Source organism: Acinonyx jubatus, chromosome C2 (genome assembly GCF_027475565.1).
Source record: "Acinonyx jubatus isolate Ajub_Pintada_27869175 chromosome C2, VMU_Ajub_asm_v1.0, whole genome shotgun sequence".
NCBI classification, from domain to species: domain Eukaryota; kingdom Metazoa; phylum Chordata; class Mammalia; order Carnivora; family Felidae; genus Acinonyx; species Acinonyx jubatus.
In genome coordinates, this window is record NC_069384.1 from 86,103,673 (window position 1) to 86,111,718 (window position 8,046).

The following is an 8,046-nucleotide window of genomic DNA, read 5'->3' on the forward strand; positions in this document are numbered from 1 at the left end:
CTTTGCCCCTCCCCTGCTCACACTCTGTCTCTCTCTTTCACTCTGTCTCTCTCAAAAATAAATAAACATTAAAAAAAAAAAGAGGTAATTAAATTAAAATGAGGTCTTTTAAGGTGTGTCCCAATCTTAATACTAGTTATCTTTCATAAAGTCTTTGCAAACACTGAATTAGTTAATGTTGAACCATTGCTACTAAAAGGTATACAAGGGGACACCTGGGTGACTCAGTCAGTTGACTCTTGATTTCGGCCCAGGTCATGACCCCATGGTTGTCGGATCAAGCCCCGCATCAGGCTCTGTGCTGAGCATGGAGCCTGCTTAAGATTCTCTCTCTACCTCTCTACCTCTGCTCCTCCCCCCCCCCCCCCGCCGCTTGCTCTCAACCTCTCAAAAAAAAAAAAAAATTGAAGGAGATACAGGATTAGGTTCCCACAAACCTCCGGTCACAGCATCATCAACTGATTAATATGTAATCTTTTATGTGTGTTTCTGTTTAAAGATGTCTTATTTAAAATATATTGTTGGGGCGCCTGGGTGGCTCAGTCAGTTGGGCGGACGACTTCGCTCAGGTCATGATCTCGTGGTCCGTGAGTTCGAGTCCCGCGTTGGGCTCTGTGCTGACAGCTCAGAGCCTGGAGCCTGTTTCGGATTCTGTGTCTCCCTCTCTCTGACCCTCCCCCATTCATGCTCTGTCTCTCTCTCTCTCTCAAAAATGAATAAACGTTAAAAAAAATAAAATAAAATATATTGTTGATTCATTAACATTGATAACAGTCAACAGAACTAGAACACATGCCTGAACAAAGCTTTTGTAGCACATGTATTTTTTTCTGTAAGGTACATCACAGCCTTCTTGTGCTTAGGAATACTGGGCAGCATTGCAGCACTATGCTCAGGAGCCATTTTAAAGAGCAAAATCACTGAGAAAAATCACAAAAATTGGAAAATGTGGCCCAAAATAGATCTAAAAGGATTACTTGTTTATAGTATGAGCTGAAGCAAGAAGACAAAGTATCACCTTGTTAAAACTCATCTGGGAACATGTCTGTCAGGTGACTCAGATTTTTCATTGCACTGCACACATTGACCAATGACTGCAAAAGTGCTGTGACCATTGATTTGGGGATTACCAACAAATTCTAGCAAGTAGATGAATTTGCAAATAAGGGATCCATAAATGAGAATCAACTGTACTATTAATTTCATTTTATAGATGGGGTGCCTGTGTGGCTCAGTCGGTTAACCATCTGACCTGGTTTTGGCTCAGGTCATGATCTTATAGTTCATGGGTTCAAGCCCAGCATCATGCTCTGCCCTGACAGTGTGGAGCCTGCTTGGGATTCTCTCTCTCCTTCTCTCTCTCTCTTTCTCTCAAATGAGAAAGGTCTCTTTCTCTCAAAATGAATAAATAAACTTAAAAAAAAAGGAAATATTTTATAGATAAAGAAACTAAGACTCAAACAGTTAAAATCTTAGACAAAGTTACAGTGTGTAAAATTGGCACAGCCAGGATTCAAACTCCATTTTGTAGAAGCGGGAGTTGTTTTCACTTATACTGAGTCAGGATACGATAAAGGGACTTGAGGAAATCAGTAAAGCACATTAACACAGAGGCTGCAAGCAGCTAACAGTCTCTGCAAAAACTTGCCAGTTACACAAAGCACACTTTCTGGGAGTGGCAAAAGATACTACTGAAGAGCAATTTCACACTTTAAACAAAGACGATAGTTGTTAGAAGTACATTAGTAATACATTTATCTGATGGCCCCAGAGCCCAAGTGACCAAAATCCATAGCCTTTGTTTCTGCAGAGTTTATGTTGTCATCTTCTCAATACAATTCTGTTTTTAAAAAAGAAAAGAACATTCACACCCAGGCATTATGGGGTATACAAAAGAATAATCAGGGGGCATATTATAATAGTGCAATTCAAGGAATTAGTTGTCAAGTCTATAAAGGAGGTTTCATGCACCAAGAGCAAGCATTTATTCATCCAAAAAATCTACTGAGCTGCCACTGTGTACTGAATGTTAGGTTAGATACTCAACATCTGTGGTGAATATGAAACAGCTTCTGCTTTGGCCATAGTACTTGAGACGTGTACAGAATTTTGTGCACCCATGTGTGTGAACTCCTTGGCAATTCCTATCCATTTCCCTCTCCCTCCCATACCTAATGCATCTGTAGATTTGCGCTGCTGCTGAGAGCCTCCAAGGAGAACTCAAACCATTTCCACTAGGGCTGAGGTACATACATACAACAAATCGGCTGATCTGGGGATGTCAGGAGTTAATTACTAAGCAATTTCAAGACCCCTGAGAGGTACAAAGGAGTCAGGGATGATAAGCTAGGGATCCTGAGAGTCCCAGGGAAATGATGGCTTGGGCCACTTTAGGAGGATTCTTTCTCAAACCTGTCTTAGCTGAGCCACTACCCAGATACTCCGTGTTCCTGATTGTCTTCCCCTGTCACTGACTTCCTCCTTGTGGAACTCACCTCCTCTTTCCAACCTCTAAATAAGAGTCAGTCCTCAAATTTCTTTTCTATCTCTTTGTACTCCTTAAGTAATCTCATCCAATCTCTGGTTTTAAATTCAGTCAAGGTACCAGCAGGAAATAGACAGCAAACTCAAACTTAGGTCATTCAAGCAGAGTCCACTTAAAGGACTGTTTACAAAAGTGTAAGAATATCAGTACTCTGCGACTAGTCAGGGGAGGAGCTGTCTCCATCCATGGGGGTGAAGGGAGGAAGCAACTATTGCATCTGAAGAGAGACAGCTGTGTGGAGACCTGCCTGACAAGGGCCGTGGATTTTCATGGAGGGACTCAGACAACTGAGGGGGAAGTTCAGGGAGGGAGCAGGGCAAGTAAACTACCCCATCCTACTCTCCTCCCTTCTGATCTGTTGCTAGTCTGGCTGAATCCAGCTAGAAACCAGAAGGTTGGAGTCCATCCACTTAATTGATACTGGTATGGAGGCAGAGAGAAAGGTGGAGAGGCACACAGAGAGAATTTGGAAGGCCTACAAAGATATCGGAAGACCCCCAAGTTTGTATAGCTCTAACCCTAACATTTCAAGTTGAATCACAATGGCCTACTTGAACATCTTCACCTGAATTTTCACTTGATTTTCCCCTGCCTGGCCTGGTCCCCACCTATCCTATTCCTTCCCCAATCCCTTCCAGTTTTATCACCATTCACTTGGTCGCTGAGGCCCAAACCTCACTTTCATTCCCAAATTGTTTATTTCTCTTACACCCAATCTATGAGCAAGTTACGTCAGCTGCACTTTTAACAAGTGTCCAGAATCTGGATACTTCTCACCACCTCCACTACTTCTACCCCAGCACATACACACATCATGTCTTGCTTGTATGAGAGCAATGGACTACTAACTGGTTTCCTACCCCACTCTTACCCCCACTAGGGTCTATTCTACTTTTGGCCCCACTAGGTCTACCTAGTCAGTGTCTATCCCTTTACCCCACTTATATTTTCTTCCCAGCAACTATCTTCACTTAAATGCCTGATATATGTCTATTCCTTGTCTGTTTTTTTCCTTTTCTCCATTAAAGTGTAGGCTTCACGAAGGCAGAGATCTTCTCATCTACTGAGTTATCCCCTCAGTTGAATAGACTATTTCTTGAATGAGAAAATGGATAATGCTTCCGTGGAAGGCACTGCTAAGAGAATGAGAAGACACATTGCAAACTGGGAGAAAATGTTTACAAAAGACACATCTGATAAAACAAAAAACAAAACTATTGTCAAAAATATATGTAGAATATTTAAAATTTCAACAATAAGGAAAAAAAACTGCTTGATTTAAAAAATAGGCAAAAGTCCTGAACAGACTATATCACTAAAGAAAATATACAGATGCTTTTCCCATTCTCCATCATGGCACAGATCAGGAAAAAGAGAACCCCATGGCACAGATGAAAAAGAGAACCCCATGTGGGAACTTTGCATCCACAAACTGCCGCAACGTCTGTGTTTGAGAGAGTGGAGACAGACTGATCCTGACAACCAAGGTGCTGGAGCAGCTCAAAGCCAGACCCCTGCATTCTCCAAAGCTAGATATACCATCAGATCCTTTGGCATCAGAAGAAATGAAAAGATTGCTGTCTACTGCACAGTCCATGGGGCCAACGCAGAAGAAATTCCGGAGAAAGGTGTAAAGGCATGAGTGTATGAATTAAGAAAAATAACTTCTCAGATGCTGGAAACTTTGGTTTGGGATCCAAGAACACATTGATCTGGGAATCAAATATGATTCCAAGCACTGGTATCCGCAGCCTGGGCTCCTATGCGGTGCTGGGTAGGCCGGGTGTCAACACTGCAGACAAGAGGTAGGGGACAAGCTGCCAATCACAGAATTAGAAAAGAGAGAGTTATGTGCTGGGGCTCCTGGGTAGTTTGGTTAGTTAAGCATCTGATTCTTGATTTTGGCTCAGGTCATGATTGCAGGGCTGTGAGATCAAGCCCCTGAGCATGGAGCCTGCTTGGGATTTTCTCTCTCCCTCTTTCTCTGCCACTCCCTCCCTCTATCTCCACTCCCTCTCGTGCACTCTTTTTCCCTCTATCTCTCTATCTCTTTATCTCAAAATAAATAAATAAACATTAAAAAAAAAAAAGAGGAGGGCCATATGCTGATTCCAATAGAAATATGATGGGATCATCCTTCCTGGCAAATAAATTCCTATTTCTATCCAAAAGGCCCATAACATTTTTTCAATGAAAAAAAAAGAAGATATGCAGATGGAAGATAAGCACATGAATATTATATTATAAGCATACTGAATATTATATGTCATTAAGGAATTGCAAACCACTAAATACCCATTAGCATGGCCAAAATCCAAAACACTGCCAACACCAAATGTGGACAGGGATGTAGTGTAACTGGAACTCTCATTATTGCTGGTAGGAATGCAGAATGTTACAGCCACTTTGGGAGACAGTTTAATGGTTTCTAACAAAACTGAATACACTCTTACCATACGATCCATCAATTGCACTCCTTCAAATTTACCCAGATAAGATGAAACTTAAGTCCACACAAAACTTGCACACAGATGCTTATGGCGGTTTTATTCGTAACTGCCAAAACCTGAAAGCAACCAAGATGTCCTTCAGTAGGTAAATGCATAAACTACCATACACTTAGACAGTGGAGTATTATCCAGTACTAAAAAGAAATCAGCTACATCAAGCCACAAAAAAAAAAAAAAAAATATGGAGAAAACTTAAATGCATATTACTAAATGAAAGAAGACAGTTTGAAAAGACAACATACTGTATGATTCCAGCTGTATGACATTCTGGAAAAGGCTAAACTATGGAGATAATGAAAGGATCAGTGGTTGCCAGGGGATAGGGGTGAGGGAGAGATGAATGAGTAGCATAGAGAAGATTTTTAGGGCAGTGAAACTATTCTGCATTACACTATAGTGGTGGGTATGTACCAATATACTACATTTGTCAGCACTCAGAGAACGTAGAACAATACTAAGAGTGAACCCTAGTGTAAATTACGGGCTTTGGGTGATAATGTAGTTTCAATGACTCCAACAAATTTACCATTCTAGTTTGTGATGTCAGTAGTGGGGGAGATTGTGCATGTGTAGAGGGCGAGAGTATATGGGAATTCTCTGTACACACGTTCTGCTCAATTCTGCTAAGAACCTAAAAATACTCTAAAAATAAAGTCTACTTAAAAAAAGAGGAAGAGTATGTAGAGAGACCCTGGAGAAAAGGGGACCATAAATCTAGAAAAAACTGTTCCACTAAACTCGGAAAGTAATCAGAACCCTGAAAAAAAAATCCTGGTTTCGTACTCTTCTAAGAATGCAGTACATATGGGGATGCAGAAGGGGGAGAGGGGAAGGTATTGTACTGTTTCTGTAGCTTAAAACAGAAAAATCATAGCTGATTGGTCCAGATTGCATTACAAACCTACTTCATGACTTACTCAGGGGAGTGGATGACAAGAAAGGCTAAGTCAGATTCACTTGCCACAGACTGGGCTGATCAGTCATGGACACCAGTAGGGCCATCCTTAAGGCTGATATCCTGATACATCCATATATATTGTTATAGAACCACTGCTGGACTCCCCAAGTACCTGTCTGCTGCCAGTTATGTTTACCCATGCCATGTTCCCTGGACCACCCTTCATCATCCAGCTACTCAAAGAGAAGTTTTTAGCACCCAGCTTGGCTGCTATGGCTGACTTGCAATTTGATCAACTCGGCTACACTGTTAACAGTTGTATTTTGACCAGGGTCAGCTTCATGAGTATGCAACCTGTGCAACCAAATGGACCCTGCACTTAGAAGGGCCCTACCCTTAGTTTAATACTTGACTGCCACCATCTTGGAATTCTTAATCAATTTTGAACAAGGGCCTTGTGTTTCACTCAGACTCAAAAATTATGCAGCCTGGGGGCACTTGGGTGGCTCAGTTTGTTAATCATTCCACTCTTGCTTTTGATTCAGGTCATGATCTTCCGGTTCGTGGGTTCAAGCCCCTTGTCTGGCTTTACTCTCACAGCACAGATCCTGCTTGGGATTCTCTCTCTCCCTCTGTCTCTGCCCCTCTCCTGCTCATGTGTGTGTGCATGTGCTATTTCTCTCTCTCAAAATAAGTAAACTTTAAAAAAATTATGCAGTCTGTTTTGATTTTGCCTTTCATCCCCAGAAATGGAGTATTATGATTACATGTTTGAAGTAGGGGAAAGCTAGAACAGAGCAGAAGTAAATGCTAGATATACTAATATTAAATGTCACTGAACATGTGTACTTATAATTTGAAAGATGAATGAAGTCCTTGGGACAGTTCAGGGGAGGATGCTCTTAGAAGTAATAAACCCTAATACAAAGATCTAAAAAATACTTTCAGAAATCAGAAGAGTGGTTGCCTAGGGAAGGTGGTTGGGGTGGGATTGAATGGGAAAGGTATATGGGCCCTGAATGGGTTGATAGTAATGTTTTATATCTTGATAGAAATTTGTATGTGTTTTTCAAAATTCAGCAGATGTACATTTAATGTTTGTGCATTTCATTGTTTATAAATGTTATATCAAAAGAAATGTTGAACTGTAGTTAATGATATGCATATTGAGATATTTAAGGGGAAGTATACTCATGTCTGCAATTTTGATGTGGAATGCCTCAAAAAATAGATGGCTTGGGGGCACCTGGGTGGCTTAGTCGGTTGAGCAATCAGCTTTGGCTCAGGTCATGATCTGGTGGTTCATGAGTTCAAGGCCCACATAGGGCTCACTGTGTCAGCCTGTCAGCACAGAGCCCACTTCAGATCCTCTGTCTCCTTCTCTCTGCCACTTCCCCACTTGGGCTCTGCCCGAAATAAATAAATATTTTAAAAAATACATGGCTTAAGGTATGGATAAGGGGATGGATATATGGATGGATGGAGAGAGAGAGAGATAGATAAAAGGAATATGTATGTAATAAGGCCAGAAGAGTAGAATGGTGATGACTCTGGGTAATCAGGTGATGAATATACAGGTGTTCACTGTAAAATTCTTCCAACTTCCTATGCCTGAACCTTTTCATATTAAAATGTTGAGGAAAATACTTTCAGAAGAAAAGATCAGCTTCCTTTTTTTTTTTTTTTTTGAGATTTGCTAATGCCATTTTTATGGACTTGTCAGTTATTGTGAGACCTAACATCTAAGCTAATAGCTGAATTGTATTTTGCTTAAATTAAAAACTCAAAGATGCTCTTTTCAGATCTCACAATCTTAATAAGTTTATGAAGAATGTTTGTAAATGGAAGATTTCTTGTACTCATCTTAAAGCCATTTAGTGTATGAGCCTAAGAATTCGAAGTCCTCAGAATGATCTATAATGCATAGAGTGTATGCTCTCAGCAGTGTTTTTCCTCTTTTCTTGACGTCAGTTGCCATTTGTAAGGGTTGCCAAGGTAATGACCAGACACATCTAAAGACAAGCCTACAAGAAAGGACAGCATACTTATTTTTTCCCTTTTAGCATCAAATATATTTAAAATTCATAACACAT

The 8,046-nt window shown here is 40.7% G+C and overlaps 1 pseudogene; it reads left to right on the forward strand.

The window, feature by feature from the left end:
• The first annotated feature begins 3,927 nt into the window (after positions 1-3,927).
• On the forward strand, positions 3,928-4,696 carry LOC128315387 (60S ribosomal protein L11-like; annotated as a pseudogene).
• Positions 4,697-8,046: the final 3,350 nt, after the last annotated feature.